This window comes from Capsicum annuum, chromosome 11, assembly GCF_002878395.1.
Source record: "Capsicum annuum cultivar UCD-10X-F1 chromosome 11, UCD10Xv1.1, whole genome shotgun sequence".
In the NCBI taxonomy this organism is placed as follows: domain Eukaryota; kingdom Viridiplantae; phylum Streptophyta; class Magnoliopsida; order Solanales; family Solanaceae; genus Capsicum; species Capsicum annuum.
Genome location: NC_061121.1, coordinates 123,504,467 through 123,522,621, shown reverse-complemented (window position 1 = coordinate 123,522,621; position 18,155 = coordinate 123,504,467). Strand labels below are relative to the sequence as shown.

Sequence of the window (18,155 nt, the reverse complement as noted above, 5' to 3'; positions counted from 1 at the left end):
TCACCGCTAACTACCATTAATACATCACAACCTCCACACATTCTTCGATCACCACCATCTCTACCATCACTTCAACCATTACCATCGCTATAATTTATCTCTACTAACAACCATATCCACCATCACAACTAACATCTCCAACTAATACCAACACATCGTCAACCATCATGTATTCATTTTTCAGCCATCACAATCAATACCTACAACTATTAACATCAAGCAACGTCACATTACAACCATCACCACCACTATCATAACAATCACCACAATACCAACCATCACAACTATCACCATCAACATTACTATTCACTAACATCAATCATTGTCATCGCAATCATCATCATAAATCATCTCCATTATCACTAACAAATATAAATAATTTTTTTAATTAAATAATAATTTTATTATATTAAATTACATACTTTTTTAATATATAATTAATTTTTTATTTGAATTATATTTTTTTATTATATATACAAATATTTTTTTTTTTACATATTCAAATATTAAAAAACAAACAATTTTAATCATTTAAATTTAAAGACAATATTTTAATGATTGAGTGCATTTAGATTCACAAATCCAAATCTTTAAAAAATCAAATGCAGCCTTAAAGACTTGGGCCTGACCGATTTAAAATAGGTAATTAAATTACTTAACCCAAACCACTAAGCTACTTACGCCCTAAGATACCCACCTCCTTAGCAATAGTAATAATAATAAAAAAGAAATTAGAAGGAGAGAAAAGGCGGTGAAATTCAGAGAGGGAGGCAGTGGAAGGGGCATGTCTAGTTTGATGGTTTTAGCAGCAACCTGTCCAGCATCGCTCTTTTAGGGAAAAAAAAGGGAAGAAGAAGAAGAAGAAACAGAGGTACAGGAAGCAGAGAAGGAGAACCCAGCAGAGAAGAAAAGAGAGAAGAAGAAAGGAAGCAAGAAAGGAACCTAACAGCAAAAATCAATACCGACTAAAGGTTTTCTTCTCTAAAACCTGAAACAAGCAAAATGGAAGACGGACCAAGAAGGCCCAACTATTTTCCTCCATTATTGACTTACAAGTGAGATGCTAATATCCATATTCAGCTCTAAATTCATCCTCTCGTCGGGATAAATAGTAATAGCAACTGGGATTTAGAATCAAGTAAAATCTGATTTTTTCCTCAAGAGTTTCAACTTTGGGGAAACTAACAGTAAAGCTGAAACTAATGGAAAAGCTGATTTTTGGTACCAAAAACAAGGGGATAATGGTGGCTTTTTGGTAATTCTGAAGTTCTGCCTCATAATTTATAGAAGATTGATGAAATCATGTTCTTAAGATAGAGGATTAGTAGCTTGTGGTGAAAATATAGAAGGGAAGAGCAGCTCGTTAGTAATTAGGTGCATTCGACATTTATAAACATTATTACTAGAAGTATTCCATTCCTGAAGTTTCAAGGATAAGTAATATTCAAGTATTATATTGTATTTCTTTAGGTAATTCGAGGACGAAGTCGTTGGATGCAAACTAAGCCTATTTCGCCGGAGTACTGTGAGGGATAATTTTCCCATACTTGATTTTCAACTACAACATGTTTTAAATTTGTTTTCTTGCATTAAAATGATTTTAATTTGCACACGGACAAGCGATAGTATGATAAACATTTGACAATATACTGAATCACCTTGCCATAACTTTATGTACTAGTTACTTTGAATGTATGTTATTTACGAGATATCATATAATGTTGGATTCAAATTTGATACAAGAAGAATATGAAATATATGTTGTTTTATGAAGAAACTATTTCAGGAAGTAACTTTGCCAGTTTCGCCATTATCTAACGGCGGGATGTTGAACCTGGTGCAACTTGTAGGAAACAATGATGTTGTACAAAGACCCTCTAGAAGGGAACCTAGCTGACAGGGTAGCCAGACTGGCTATGGTAAATCTGAAGTGTCAGAAAGTATACTCTAGACTGGCTTAGGATCCTCCAAATAAATAATGTTGTGACTATTTTAACAGCTTTAATATAGTTTTCGTACATGAATTGTCAGTCTAATTGAAACAAGCTAGTTGATGAATTATAAACTGCATGATTTCTTATATGTGTCTGTCCCAGGTAAAATGCTATGGTTGATATTATTACTCACTCAGTCTCACAGACTGACCCACTCTCTATTCTTTTTCCTTTTGAGATAACTTAGCTAAGGGTGACCATTTGGCTCCAACAGAGTGAGATACAAAACTGATTCCAGATCCAGTAAGCGCCGCACTTGCTTCGTGTGGCTCATCATTTTGTGTAGACAAATGTAGTATATTAGTTTAGTTAAATCTAGAGGCTTGCTCCTTGAGTCGGTCTGGTAAATTTGGTTTTGGCTTTGTAATCGTAAAAGGCATAACTTGAAACTTCAAAAGTTTTGTGGAAGTCACTTTCATTTTTGGTATTTTAGACTTAATATGTTGGCATTGTAGTATGAGTGTTGGTTTGCTGAATATTGACATGTTTAAATTTATAGATTGCTAAACTCTGCCAAATTTACAGCGTGAACTTGGTCAGGCTTGCTTGGTAGGCCTACGCCTACTGAGCCAGTCATGGCATAGGTGGGCTGTGACAAAGTTGTTATCAGAGCCTTAGATTTAGATTATGACCCCAGGTGCAGATTTAGATTATGACCTCAGGAGCACCTGTTTTAACAAGAACTTAATTGTGCACCTTATGCTCAATCGGGATCGGAATCGAATAAGAATGGTCTTTCTCATTCATTGTTAAATCTTATAATGTTATGAGCGGTCTAAAGCCAACTAAGAATCTAACATCGTTGATTGATACTCTAAAATGATTCACTTTGACATACCAGGTAAGCCAAGTTTTGCTTTACAAGGCAATCAATGATCACCTCCAAACAATCTTATATCATTCATTGATGCAAAACGGATGCTAAGCAAAGGTTGGCAAGACTTTTTGACATATGCTAAGCAAAGGTTGCCAAGACTTTTTGGCATTTGTCAAATATACAAAGGTTGCAGCACCAGTATTAGAGTTTGTCCATGTTGTTAGGGAATTTCCTGATGTGTTGGTTACCTCCGGTTAGAGGAATTATTTTGACATTGATTTAATACCTGGAACACAGCCAATATCAATACCTCCGTATCAAATGGCACCAAAAGAGTTGACAGAACTGAAAGAACAGCTGCAAGACCTATTAAACAAGGGGTTCATTAAACCAAGTATTTCGCCATGGGACACACCAATCTTGTTCATAAAGAAGAAAGATGGATCCATGAGATTATGCATAGATTTTCGACACTTTTAAGTCACAGTGAACAATAAGTACACACTGTCACGCATTGATGATGATTTATTTGACCAGCATTAGGGTGCAATGAGATTCTCCAAGACTGACTTGAGATCCGGATACCATCTATTGCGTATTAAGGGCGAGGACAACTCTTAAGACTGCCTTTCAGACCAGACCAGGTATGGACACTTTGAATTCCTACTGATGCCTTTAAACCTAATGAATACACCCACATCATTTATGGATACGGTGATGGGTGTTCAAGCCATGTTGGGATAAATCTGCAATCGTTTTTATTGATGATATCCCAGTGTATTCAAAGACATATGAAGATAATGAACAACACTTGAGGATGGTGTTACGGGCACTCCACGAACATTAGTTATATGATAAGTTCTCCGAGTGTGAATTTTGGTTGAACCAAATTGCCTTCCTAGTTCATATTGTATCTGAAGAAGTGGCCAAGGCAAACCACAATGACCGAGATATGAAGCTTCTTGGGCTTCACGGGCTATTATAGGGGTCTTGTGCAGGATTTCTCCAAGATAGTTGCACCTTTGACAAAGCTAACACAGAAGAATGTGGAATTCCAAAGGCCAGAGGCATATGAAGAGAGTTTTCTGAAGCTCAAGGAAAGTTTGACAAGTGATGCATCTCGAGTGGGACTCAGGTGTGCACTTTTACAAAATGGTTAAGTCATAGCTTATGCTTCAAGGCAACTGGAGCAAAATTATACCAAGCATGACTTAGAGATGGCTGCAGTGGTGTTAGCTCTCAATATTTGGCAGCATTATCTTTATGGAGGGAAATGTGAGATACATATTGATCACAAACACCTCCAATTTATATTCCAACAAAAAGATTTGAACCTTCAACAACAAAGAATGGATGGAGCTATTAAAAGACTACGACTGTGATTTTGTACCATCCAAGCAAAGTATATGTTGTGGCTAATGCATTAAGCCAAAAGTCTGGAATGTTTGGTCCACCCTACCCTATCAAGGAGACCTCTAGCAAGAGAAATTAACGAAATTGAAAAAAATGTAGTCGTTTTCAGTTTGGGACGTGCAATTAGAGATGAAAGTATTGACAACAAGAACAAAGATTTTATCCTAAATTCTCACGAGGTATTACGACATGGTGATCACATTGGTGTATCAGATGTTGATGGGTTGAGACAAACCTCGCTCAAAGAAGCAAATAGCTTCGAGTACTTAGTTCATCCTGAATCCACAAAGATGTACCAAGACCTTCGTCAACTATATTGGTAGGAGGGTATGAAAAAAGATGTCATGAATCAAGTCCCTCAATGTTTGACTTGCCAACAAGTAAAGGCTGAACATCAAAGACCCACAGGGTAAACGCGACAACTTCGGATACCAGAATAGAAATGGGAGTCGATCACCATACTGGATTACCACGACTTGGTATGATTTTATAAAAGTAATCGTAGATAGGTTGATGAAGTCGGCACACTTCCTGCAAGTCAAAACAAACCTATAATGGTGCGCGTTATGCCCAACTTTATAGATGAAATTTCCAGGCTTCATGGAGTTTCAATTTCTATTATATCGAATAGGGAATTTCAATTCACCTCACACTTTTGGAAAGCATTCCAAGGAGCTTGGGAAGATGGATAAACCTGAGTACTGCATTTCACCCATAAACCGACGAACGGTTAGAGCTAACCATACAAACATTGGAAGATATGTTGGAGATCTTGTGTTCTCGATTTTGGTGGTAGTTGGGACAAATATCTAACTTTGATGGAGTTTGCTTACAATAACAGCTTCCAAACAAATACACAAATGGCACCTTACAAGCCATTATTCGGAAGACAATGTCGATCTCCCATTAGGTCTCCCATTAGGTGGTTTAAAGCTAGTGAGGCAAAGGTATTGGGTCCAGATTTAGTAAATTCAACACTTGATAAGGTCCAATAATCAGACAGAGATTGTTGGCAGCCCTGAGTAGGCAAAAGGTTTATGCGGATAAAACATCGAGAGTTGAGAGTTTTCAGTAGGAGATCATGTGTTCTTGCAAGTATAACCAATGAAAGGTGTTTTAAGATTCGGGAAGAAGAGAATTAAGTCAGAGATATGTTGGGCCATATGAATTAGATAGTATTAGGGTCGTTGCATATCGTTTAGCACTTCCACCAGAGTTGTTGTCTGTGCATTTAGTATTTCATGCATCTGATTTGCAAAGATACACACCAGAACCCTCACATGTGCTTGAAGCATCAAATATTCAGTTGGACGAGAACCTTACTTATGAAGAGATGCCAATGTTTATAAGGAAGTTGCATTTGAAAAAGATTGCGACATGGAAAAATTATTCTAATGAGGCAGCAACACGGGAAGATAAAGTCATGTGAGCCAAGCATCCTCACTTGTTTAAGTACACAGGTGTGCATATGTTAAAAATTCGGGAGAGCATGTAATGATTTAAAGACTTGGACCTGACTCATTTAAATTTGGTAATTAAATTTCTTGACCCAAACCACTAAGCTACATAAGCCCTAAGATAACCCACTTCCTTAGCAATAATAATTAAAAAAAAAAAAAAAAAAAAGAGAGAGAGAGAAGAGGCGGTAAAATTCAAAGGGAGAAAGGGACGGTCAAAGGGGCATATTTTGTTGCGATGGTTTCAGCAGAACCTGTCCAGCATTACCCTTTTGAGGAAAAAAAAAGAGAAGAAGAAGAAAGGAAGGTACAGGAAGCCGAGAAGAAAAGAGAGAAGAAGAAAGGAAGGAGAAAAGAAACCCAAGTAAAGGTTTTTTATCTTTAAAACCTGAAACAAGCAACATGGAAGAAGGCCCAACAATTTTCCGCGATTCTTGACTTGCAAGTCGTTGCTAATATCCATACTCAGCTCTAAATTCATCTTCTCGTCAGAATAAGTAGTCATAGCAACTGAGATTTAGGATTAAGTAAAATCAATAAAGAGTTTCAACTTTGGGGAAACTAACAGAAAAGCTGAAACTAAAGAAAAAACTGATTGTTGGTACCAAAAACAAGGGGATAACGGCTTTCTGGTAATTTCGAAGTCCTGCCTCATAATCTTTTATTGAAGATTGCTGAAATCATGTACTTAAGATAGAGGATTAGTGGGTGAAATTATAGAATGGAAGGGGCAACTTGTTAGTAAGTGCATGCGTTCGACATTTGTAAACCTTATTACTAGAAGTTTTAATTTCCTCAAATTTTAAGGATAAGTAATATTCAAGTATTATATTTTATTTCCTCAGATACTTCGAGGACGAAGTCGTTGGAGGCAAACTGAGCCTATTTCTGGGGAGTACCGTGATTGATAATTCTTCCATAGTTGATTTTCAACTAAAGCATGTTTTAAATTTATTTCCCTGCGCTAAAGTAATTTATATAGGAATTGATCTTGCACACTGCCAAGCGATGGTATGATAAACATTTGAGAATGTATTGAATCACCATGCCATGACTTTATGTACTAGTTACTTCGAATGCATGTTATTTACGAGTTATCCTATAATGTTGGATTCGAATTAGGACATGAAATATATGTTGATTTATAAGAAATTATGTTAGGAAGTAACTTTGCCAGTTTCGCCCTACGTCGGGATCGTTAGATCGGTGCACCTTGTAGAAAACAATGATGCTGTACAAAGACCCTCTAGAAGGGAACCTAGCTGACGGCGTAGCCAGATGGCTATGGTAAATCCAAAGTGTCAGTACACTCTAGATTGGCTTAGGATCCTCCAAATAAATAATGTTGTGACTACTTTAACAACTTGAATATGGTCTACGTACATGAATTGTCAATCTAATTGAAACAAGCTAGTTGATGACTAACAAACTGCATAATTTCTTATATGTGTTCGTCCCAGGTAAAACACTATGGTTGATATCATTACTCACTCAGTCTCACAACCCCACTCCCTATTCTTTTTCCTTTTTAGATAACTTAGCTAAGGGTGACCATTTGGCTCCAACAGAGTGACAGATAGAACTGACGTCAAATCCAGTAAGCCCCGCACTTGCTTCGCGTGGCTCGTCATTTTGTTCAGACAAATGTAGTATATTAGTTTAGTTAAATCAAGAGTTTTTCTCCTCGAATTGGTATTGTAAAATTTGGTTTTCACTTGTATTAGTAAAAGGCGTAATTTGGAACTTCAAAAGTTGTATGGAAGTCACCGACTTTTGTTACAGTGGTATTTTAGACTTAATATGTTGGCATTGTAGTATGTGGTGTTGGTTTACTGAATATTGACAGGTTTAAATTTATGCATTGCTCTCGAAACAAATGAAACACTGCCATATTTTTTAGCATGAACATGGTCAGGCTTGCTTAGTAGGTCTAGGCCTACTAAGCATCGATCATGGCCAAGGTAGGTCATGACACTTGTACCAGTGTGACCTTCTTTGGTTATAAACTTTTTGTTCTAATGATGGGCTAGCGTTGCTTTATTGCAGGCCAACGTTCTGGCGGGCAAAGGGCCTTTAGCGAGTTCTAAAGGAAAGAGAAAACCTCTTCCCTAGCATACCAGACTTGAGAAGACTTGGGCCGTTACGCGAGACCAGCCTGTCTCCTTTCAAGCCCTTGCACAGTGAGCTTCCAAACTTTAGGCATTGAGCATTGAGAAAGACGTGGTTCTAGTGAGAGAGAAGGGTTCCACTGGGACGCTCATCGCTAGTTTGAACAAACAGAAATCTTGAGGCGTGAGAACGCAATGCAGGCAACTAAGATTAAGAAGCTTAGGAGAAAACAATCCCAGCACTTGGCGAGTGCAGCATCACGCCTCTGGATTGCAAATACTCCTCCGGAATCATCCCAGACTGAGGTCCATCCTTTGAAGGAAAATCGACACTTTGACTAAGAAGGCCAAACTTAGGAAGAAACGCCTTGACTCGAGAAAGGCTCGTGATGCCATGACCACACGACTTGAGATTCTTAAAAAAGCTCGTATGAAAGGCTTCAATCTTGACAAAGAGACTGCCAAGTCCCACACCATGGTCGATCATGCAGACCAGCTAATGACCACACGGCTCGAGATTCTTAAAAAAGCTCGTATGAAAGGCTTCAATCTTGACAAAGAGATTGCCAAGTCCCACACCATGGTCGATCATGCAGATCAGCTAGCCTTGGATTACAAAGAAGTGCCTACTCTTCTTTCTAAAAAGAAGGTTTCGGTGATCGAGATGGACGAAGATAGCTTCGCCCATGATCTCAGGGATTAGGACATCATAGCTTCGACAATCAGGGTTGTTTCCCATGTAGAATTTGTTCACTCGCTTATACCTTCAGGGTTCTACCTTCAAGACTCGAGGGTGATAATTCCAAAAAATTCTAATTCTTTACTTCACTCTCTTTTTTATTTTGGATGAGAGAAGATCTGAACTGTCATCCCTAAGGAGAGGCAAATCGACCTTACGCCTCGTTTCCGAGGAACTATCACACTGTTCTCTAACAACTTTCACTACACTGTCCACGTAGCTATCATTTGCGACCTTTCTTTTCCACGCATTAAATGAGGATTGTACTATAAAGACCAGCCTTTTTGGCATGTGTCTTTTCATTCCACACAACTTTTTCTTCTTTACAGCCTTCATCTATATCAAAAAAAATCTCTCCTTACGGGGTTTTTCCTTGCTTTTATTGGCATTAAACTTTGGGTATTGCTCTTACCACAGTTTTTGCCTTATACTTGCCTCTGACCATGGTATTATGCCTGAGATTCATTGCTGAGAATTTCTACGAGGGCAAGGTAAAAATTGCAGGCGAGGCCAAGGGCGAGAGTGGTGAGAGACAGCTCACTCTGCCACTTTCTTGCTCAACAGTTCTTGGTTTCGAGCTCCTTCAACCCAAAGGATTTCTCCAACGAGTTGCGAGTTGAATCGAAGTTCCCCAAGACTCCGTAGAGGGTGCCCACTCGCCAAAGGCAATCTCTTTGAGCTCACTCAATCAGTTGCCCAAGCCAAGGGAAGTCCATATAGCGGTGTGCCCTCCAAGAATCTTTCGCGTGGGGGTTGTTTGTTCCTATGCAAGGCTCTCGTTTCCTTTCTCAAGGCTTCTGTTTTTGTGAAACTTCCCCAATGCCTTCCACATAAATCTTTGCACACTCCGAGTAAAGTGCCCTTCTTCGGATCCCCACGCCGTGAACATCATAAGGACATGTCGATAGATCTTGCGTGTTGAATGTTCTCCGAAGCTACAAAGAAAAGTTGTCTTTTAACTTCCTTGTCATCCCAAGCTTATGTATTTTGTAAGTTGCAACCCTTCTTGGGTCATGTAATCATAACCAAATACAATAAATGAGGAATTTTTACTTTTACATTTTCATGTGTTTTATGCTTTTTTTTAATCAAATGTGTTTTTAGCTTTTCTGCTTATTTTCTTTTCAACATGTATCTTATCGTTGAAAACATTACCTGATTTTTCCTTTTCAAATATTAAGACCATACTCGTTAACTCTTCGGCTTTGTCAAATGTTTCTCTTCGAGTGGCGACAAATAAACCATTGTTGTCATTCAGAGGTTTTCTCGCAGCATTGCACCCTTAGCGTGCCTTATTTCCGAAATTTAGTTTCGATGATTCCAGTCAGGTTAGTGTCGGGTCGTTTTAATTGATGATCGAAGATAGTCACTAACCAATTTTTTTTTTTAATTTCAATGCTTCTTTCACAATCATCTAGTGAGGTAGGTGCATTCTTTGCTTTTCGTCCGACTAAACACCTTTTAAGTCTATTTATATTAACACACCTTACAACTCGAGAAGGGATTCTTTTACTTTTAAATGATGAGCTTCTAAGTCTAGACGTATCCAAAGTATTAGAGCGTAGCTTACTAGAGAGAATTCTCATTTTAGCTGATTTTCGACTTTGGACTTCTTAGATGGAACTTAGATTGTTACAGCGCTTTAAAGGTTCCTCAAGTTTGAGTTTTGCCTAGAGTGCGTAACGGCGTGTTTTGACTTTTGTGCTATCGAATGATCAGTCTGTGCGTTTGGCTTGAATTTCAACCTTCCAATGAGGTTGCGATGTTCCGTTGTATCGACTTGAAGTGCCCCAAGTCCGTTAAGCCATTTTGACCTTTTCTGCAGTCCAAGTGTCTTTCCACTATTATGGAGACTTCGAGGTACTGGCTTTACCCTTTATTTTCAGGGTTCTGGGGGTCGAAGTCAAGATCCTGAATCCCTAATCCGAGTCCATTTTCCCATTCCTAACATCTTGGGATTTTTATTTCCAAATATACTCATGGCACGTTGCACTTCGTACAAGGGAGAGTTCCATATTTGCAAAAAGAAAAAATCATATTTTCCAGAAATCTTTTTTATTCATGTCATTAATTTTTCGTCACTATTTGGCATTACACAATATGAAATGAAAATCCTAAATTTCTCCCAGAAGTCCCTATTGATACCTCATTAAAAAACTAGCAAACAAAAATCCTCTGGAGCACAAAAAGCTGGACGAACGAAAAAAAAGAGTATAGCGCGTCCTTTCGGGTCTTCGTGTTCGTCTTCCCGCAACTAGGCTCCTTGCATGGAGAGGCTCCGCATTGTCGATCTCGAGCGTTAGGCTCTAGCTTCGCTGAAGGGTTGGTCTCCCTTTTGATAGCGAGAAAGCCGCCCCCAAAAACCTGCAAGATCCCAAAATGACAAACAGTTAGCAAAAATTAGAAAGATAAGAAGGTGTACCTGTTACTTCGACAGAATACGCTCTGCATATTATTTTGCAGTGTGTACCCGGGTTGGCTGATAGTCTGCTTCCCTCGACACCTTTTCCATAATTGTCTTTGGTTCAATCACTCAATAACTGCCTCAAGTGATCATCCTCTAGTAATTCAGCCCAGCGTAAGTTACTCGAACTCTTCACTTTTAGTGTCGCACCCATGTTGACACGACATGGATATGGGTGTAGGTGTGGAATCCATACCTAATCTGATCAACCGATTTTGGGTACTTCGACCAAAATTGACTGGAAAAGTTCGAACAGAGTTCAAATTTGTAATCAAAACAAAAGCTAAGGTGAAATTGAGAAAAATTGAATACCTTGTATATCGAAACTTCTATATTATTGCTTTTCTTTTTGTATATCTCATTTCCGAATTTTCTTCTTGAACAATATTTTCTCACTAAGCTTTTCACATAATATCTCATAATTTAAGTTTCATAACTCTATTTTTAGATATTTAAATTATTTTTCGTCAAATTTTCCGCACCCATATCCATCTCTAGATTCATATCCCCAAATCTTTAAATTGAGACCGTGAAGGATCCGACCTTTAGATCTGTACCCGTATCGAACACCAGCACCCGAGTCCACGCAACTTAAGTGTCGGCAACCCTCGGTGTCAAGGCCATGCGTCTCATGGAAAATGGGAAATTCACACACACCTTTATTTCTTGAATCGAGGTTTGAGCGCACGGGCTTCAGGAATTTAACCCTTTCGTTATATCGAATAGTCAAGACCAGTTGCACGAACTCATGGTAAAAAGGTATTTTGAAAAGTGGGAGAATCTCGTCGATGGCATACACTGCAGGCTTAATAGCTCCCTCAGCTTGCAACCCGCTCTGCTAGGAGTCTCCTTTCTCGAGATGAGATAGGTTCAAGGAGTGAAGGTTACCATGTCAGCTCGTGCTGGTCTCAAATCTTCTACATAAGGCACATACCTAACGTGGATGGGGCCTTCGGACCGGCCCACCGCGAGGTGCTCCTGACAATCCTATCCTAGCATGCCACAGACTTTTCTCAACCTTCACCTCATTCCACTCCTGAGGGGTTTTGCCGATAACCCTCCAACAGTCGTCCTCAATCCGATTCTTGGAATCGCACTGACTGTGAACGTTAGCCCACGTTATGGCCTCAAACTCTGATAGGTTTTCTTTTAGCTTGAATCCGATGACTGGACTTCCAGAATTTAGTCCCTTAGTAAAAGCTTTAGCAGCCCATTCACACGTCACCACCGGTAGTTGCATCTTTTCCTTCTGGATTCTCATGACATACTCCCGAAGTAGTTTTGAATCTTAACTTTGGGCTGGAGTTTCATGGCTCCGGCATGAGCCATAAGAAAATAGTCTACTACCATATTAACCGAGTAAATAAATTTTTGAATAAACAAAATACTAGACCAGAGCTCCTTTTTACAAGGTCACCCCAAATTATTTCAACATTACGGATTCAACCTCCTCCATAATCAGGTCGTTACTATTCACGATCGTCATTCAGAATAGCAAATGCTCATGAGAGTCCAAAGTCCCATCATATTTGGGAATGTTCGACATCTTGAACCTCTTCAAGATAGGTTTGGTCACTGCATTAGCCATGTAAAGTGCCTTGGCATAACTCTTTGAGTTCGTTCCTCTAATAAAGGGGCTCCCATCATGGGAGAAACTCCCAGGATGCGGCTCATTCAACACTGAATTTCCACGCATTATGCCTTCATCTTCCCTTTCAACAACTCTGTCACGGTTGTTATTAAGCAGACCGAGGCTCCACACCCAACCTCTGTCTCCCAGCTTTGCACTCTTCAAATCTGTCATCAAGCTCCTCGACGTCGTCCCACTTATTTTCTCTTGAGGAGTTTGGAGTCCTTTAAGCCAGACCACCCCAGAGTTCATCCAATTCTATCCCGAACCTCCATTCTCGCCATCAACTCCTTCTAAGAGCCTGTTTGGATGGGATTAAAAAAATAATTTTTTATCTTATGTGTTTAAAAGCTAAAACTAAGGGCTTATAAATTGAGAAGATAAGTGTTTGGATAAAAGTGTTAAACTGATAAAAAGTTATTGATGTGTTTGGTAAATAAGTGTTGTTAATCACTTTTTTGTTATCAAAATAACTTAAATGTCCTTGAAGCTATTAAAACCATAAATAAGTTGAATTACATATAATTTTTAATTCTAATAATTTAAAAACAAAGGGAAAGATGAAGAAAAACTAAAGGGAAGAGACAGAGAGAAGCGACAAAGAGAAAAAGAAAGAAAAATAATTTAAGGGTTATAAATTTAGGATATTGTTGGAATTGGAGAAAAATATAAATGATAAAAAAGTAAATGTCTTGGCCAAACTTAAAGAATTCTATCCAAAAGTAAATGATAGGGTATCTAATTTCTCATTTTTTGCTTTTTTTAATCAATTTTTAGTTTTTTAAGTACTTTTTTATTTTACCAAATACCTAAAAAAAAAAGTTTAAAAAAAATTAAAAGCTGATTTGATTAGATTTTAATCTTATCCAAACGGGCTCGAAGTGCCAGAAAGCTTTAGAGGATCTTCTAGAGGCTTTCAAAACCAGCCACTCTTATGTTCCTCCTCATTAAGGGTCCTACTGCCCCCTTTTTTGAGAATGTACATTCATCAAATCTACGTTAAGGCACGAAATCTCATCATCTTGGTGAGTTGTCTACTCGCTGGAGTCGGTCATGACTGGAAACAGTCATTGACGCCTGCTTTGTCACGACCACATCCTCAGTTTGTTCTTCATTGTTAGGTCCTATTTACAAGGAATTCAATTACTAGATGATAACAGAAATCAACAGACAGAAATCAACAAAGTATAAAGTAAAACAAACAAATCTAAGCAAGCCTACAAATCTAAGCAAGCCTGATGCGAGTATGCGGCGTTCGATATCTATTCCTGACAATCTGAGATGTGGACAAAGCAAGATTATCACTAACTAGATAAACAGTACATAATAAGAAATGGTTGAATATCAAGTAAGCTATTGTATTGAGCAAGATAGTGGATGTGTCGGTGTATTTACAAGTGGGGAGGGGCGATTACAACATTAGATCTTGGCCAATTATAATTCGACACTAGATCCTAAAGAACTAAAACTAATGCCGACGAGCCACGTGTTTAATCCATTAGTGAGTCAACTAATATTCTTGCACTGCTCAGCTTCATAAGAGTTCGTTTGCATACTGAGTAGCCTGACAAATTTGGAGCTCCAGTTTGTCCCTTGCGGCTTGCGCCATGCGCCATGCGCCATGCGCCATGTAACCGGGGTTAGTGATCCACTGAGTCCGTATCTTTTACAGGTAGGCGTTTCCATTGTTTTTAACTCGAGAGAGGCTTCTCGTGGTTTTAGCACTTGTTGACGTGACGGATATTTACGTTGTCTCTCTTCATAGTGCGACACGTCTCTAGCAGATGTTACCCCATATGAAGATGAACTGTATTTTGACGTTTTACTTTTTGTGTAAAGAAAGTAGAATAGAGGAGACAAATTCCCACGTAAATTTGGTAGGTGCTCAATAAATTTTATTAGGAATGAGTCAAATTTAACGCGTTAAAAATTGGCTAAATATATCTTTTATCATATTTTGGGATCAAATTTATCTTTGCTATCATATTTTGAAGTCAAAATTATCCCCTCTATTTTGAAAAATAAACTAAATATATCATTCCTCATATTTTGGGGCCAAATTTACCCTTAATGTTACTTTGGGATCATATTTACCCTATTGTCAAGAGACTTTTCATTTGTACTCTTCATTTAACAAAAGTTCAAATCAATGTTAAATGATTATTTTAAAAATAAAATACACCCTAATCTAACCACCCGATTCAACTCACAAAGAAAACAAAAACAAATATGCCTTTCCTCGATTTTGTTGGTCGAATTTTCCCAACGAAAAAATATCTCTCTCTTTCAACGTACAACACTAGTAGGTTGTTGATATGCAATTTTATGTGCATCTAGATTCTATATAAAAACATGATGAAAAATTTGTGTAGATCTAAATTGTATACAAAAAAAAAAATATAAGAGTGAAAAGATGGAATGATTGACACGTAGGGAGACCTTTTAACTCAATCATACAGAGATATATTCAGTGGATCTAATTTGTTGCATTTGACCGCTAAGTGTAATTTTTCATGAGTTCTACAATGATATAGATCCATAAACCGAGGGAAGGGTATATTTGTTTATGCAACATTTATGCAGATTCATTTTTCATTAGCTATGCACTGATAAATATATTGTGACTTAATCTCAGTGAAAAATTTGACCAACAGAACTAAGGAAGGTATTGTCTTTTTAATGATTCGAATTGGATCGAACGACTTAGATTAGAGTATATTTTATTTTTAAAAAAGGACATTTAACGTTGATTTGAGCTTTTCTATTAAAGAAAGGGTACATACGAAAAATTACTTCATAACGAGGATAAATTTGACCCCAAAGTATGATATCAAGGGTAAATTTGACTCTAAAATATGACAGTGAAAGTAAATTTAACTCCAAAATATGATAAAGGGTATATTTAGTCAATTTTCAAAAATAGAGGATTAAATTTTACCATTTTCCTAATTTTATTTTTGCAAGGTTCTTGGTTTCCCTATAGATATGGCTTTGCACAGCTTAGGTGCTCTTATATATACTAGTATGTTTGTCGTCTCCAAAAAAAGTATTATGTGGTTTTCATTATATAGATATCTTATTATCCTTTCAAAACTTAGGTTTTCACATGATATCATGATGTGCTTAAATTTCAAATTCTAAGTTGATTCTTGGCCCGCTATTTCACCTGAATTTGCTTAGTGATCGTTTGTTACAATGTATTGAAAAAAATAATACATGCATTAATGAATGTGTATTACTAGTATATTGTTTGGTACATTTTTTTGTTTATATATAACTAATACAAGCATTAGTTATACACTCTATTATATATTCTATTTCTCATGTATTAGTAATACAAAAATACTAAACACATGTATTAACTTATTAAATATCAAAGTTACCCCTCCTTTTCAGCTTTTTTGCTGCTATGATTTGAGGTGCTGCTACCTCCATTTCAATATCTCACCTGCTGCTAGCCATGAGCATGGTAGTATCTCAGCTGAGATACTGAAATAGTAGTATCATTGTGATTAGAATTAGTCCAATTTTATGGACCTCATTCTCATCCTTAAGAACAAAAATGTCACTATTAATACAAGCTTGAGATTTGAAAAAACAAAAGACAAACTATCATATGAAAAAAAACTACTAATGGCCACAATGTCAGTTTAACGAGAAATATATCACTCACTATCGAAATATGTAAAAGTTGGATGGTAATATGAATTTGATTCTTGAAGTTGTTATGATGATCTGTTAGGAATGCGGAAACTCTTCAAACCTTATGCAGCCGGGTGCTTCCTTGGATTTTTTGACAAGTAGCTACTGCTACTTTTATGCTTGAAAGAAAGGATAAAAAGAAGGATATTTTGATAAATAAATAATTTTATGTAAAAATTATATAAATATATATTTTTTTAATATATCAAACCAAATACTGTGAATAAAATAATATTTACATTACTAATACTTGTATTACTAATATTTGCATTTATAATACAAGCATTATTAATACACTTTATTCAACATTATTCTTATACACTTTATTTAATATTATTCTTATACACTCTACTAAACAACCCCTTAGTGTACTGTCTTCTAAATTAATATTACCTCTGTTTCAATATATTTGTCATGCTTATCTTTTAGTCCATTTCAAAAAAAAAAATATCTCTCCTTTTTCACCATCTCTTTAATATCAACTTTCAACAAAGCATGCTTCAAGATTAAAAAATATTTCTATAGCTTCTACATATCTTTGTTTAACATAACAACAATCAAAAGGAATATAGAAAAGAAGAGGTAAATAAAAAGAATGAACCTTTAGCAGAGAAAAGAAAAAAAGGAACAACGACACCCTTACCCTCAGCAACAAGTTTGACGCCTTCCTCCAAAGCTTGTTTAGAAGTAAAAACCTTAGAGACCAAGCCCAAGTCTTTAGCTTCGGAACCTGTAAACCTCCGACCAGTAAAAGCCAACTCCATGGCATTTTCAAACCCAACAATACTGGAAGCCTCTGAAGTGTCCCAAGATCAGCCGTAATAGCTAAATCCACCTCTTTCACCGAGAAAAAGGCATCAGAAGAACAAAACCTAATATCACAGGCAGTAATTATATCAATCGCACCACCAATACATGCGCCATGGACAGCGGCAATCACCGGTTTACGACAACACTCTAGGGCAGTAATAGCCTCCTGCAGGAACTTCATATGTAGCCGGAGCCTCTCGACGTTGCGGCCGCAATCAGCAGCGTAAGATCCTTTTAAGGCGTTGTCTAGGGTTTGGAAGTCGATGCCGGAGCCAGCGAAGATGATGACGGCGACATCAGGGTTTTGACCGAGTGAGGAGATGGCTTTGGGGAATTCAGTCAAGAAGTCACGTGACACAGCGTTGAGGTGGCTAGGTCGGTTCAGATACAAGAAACAGACCCCAGAATTTGGGGATTTTTGAAGGATTTTCAGTGATTTGTATTTCTCCATTATTTGTGCAGTGCAGGAAGATAGAATTAAAAACGATGAGGCTCAGCGGAAGGTAAATGGGAATCCACCAGAGAAAATTGATGGAAAAAAAGGAGTCTTTATCCTTCTAATTTTTGGTGATAATTGACCAAGGTCAAAAATTCCCTTAAAAAATTAATTAAGTTAATTGTGGGTTAAATTAATTTTTTAAAATATAAATTAATCCACAATTTTTATTTATTCTCCTTATATATAAGTGAGCAACAAGAGGGACGAACACTGCATCAAGAATTGTACTATTTTCTCCTTATATATAAGTGAGCTACAAGAGGGACGAACACTGCATCAAGAATTGTACTATTAGCAATATAAATGGTACATCATATTTGTCCTTATACTTGATTTTTTACCCTTTTACTAACACGTGTATTGCATGCATCTATTTTCGAATTTCTTTACACATAACAGCTTTTCACTTTTTTCATAAGCTCTCCTCATCTTGATTTTCGTCGAAGTGTTGCTGCAATTTAAGGTATTTTTTCCCCTCTATTGTTCTTTTCTCTTTATCTTCAAATGGCGAGAAGATCAAAA

General features: G+C 37.2%; 1 long non-coding RNA gene and 1 pseudogene across 1 annotated transcript; one reads left to right on the top strand and one right to left on the bottom strand.

Moving 5' to 3' along the window:
• The first annotated feature begins 509 nt into the window (after positions 1-509).
• Positions 510-2,490, top strand: LOC107847372. Its single transcript, XR_001667452.2, has 2 exons — positions 510-1,055; positions 1,471-2,490. It is a non-coding gene; the product is annotated as an uncharacterized LOC107847372 (long non-coding RNA).
• Positions 2,491-16,826: 14,336 nt separating this feature from the next.
• Positions 16,827-17,953, bottom strand: LOC107847370 (annotated as a pseudogene).
• Positions 17,954-18,155: the final 202 nt, after the last annotated feature.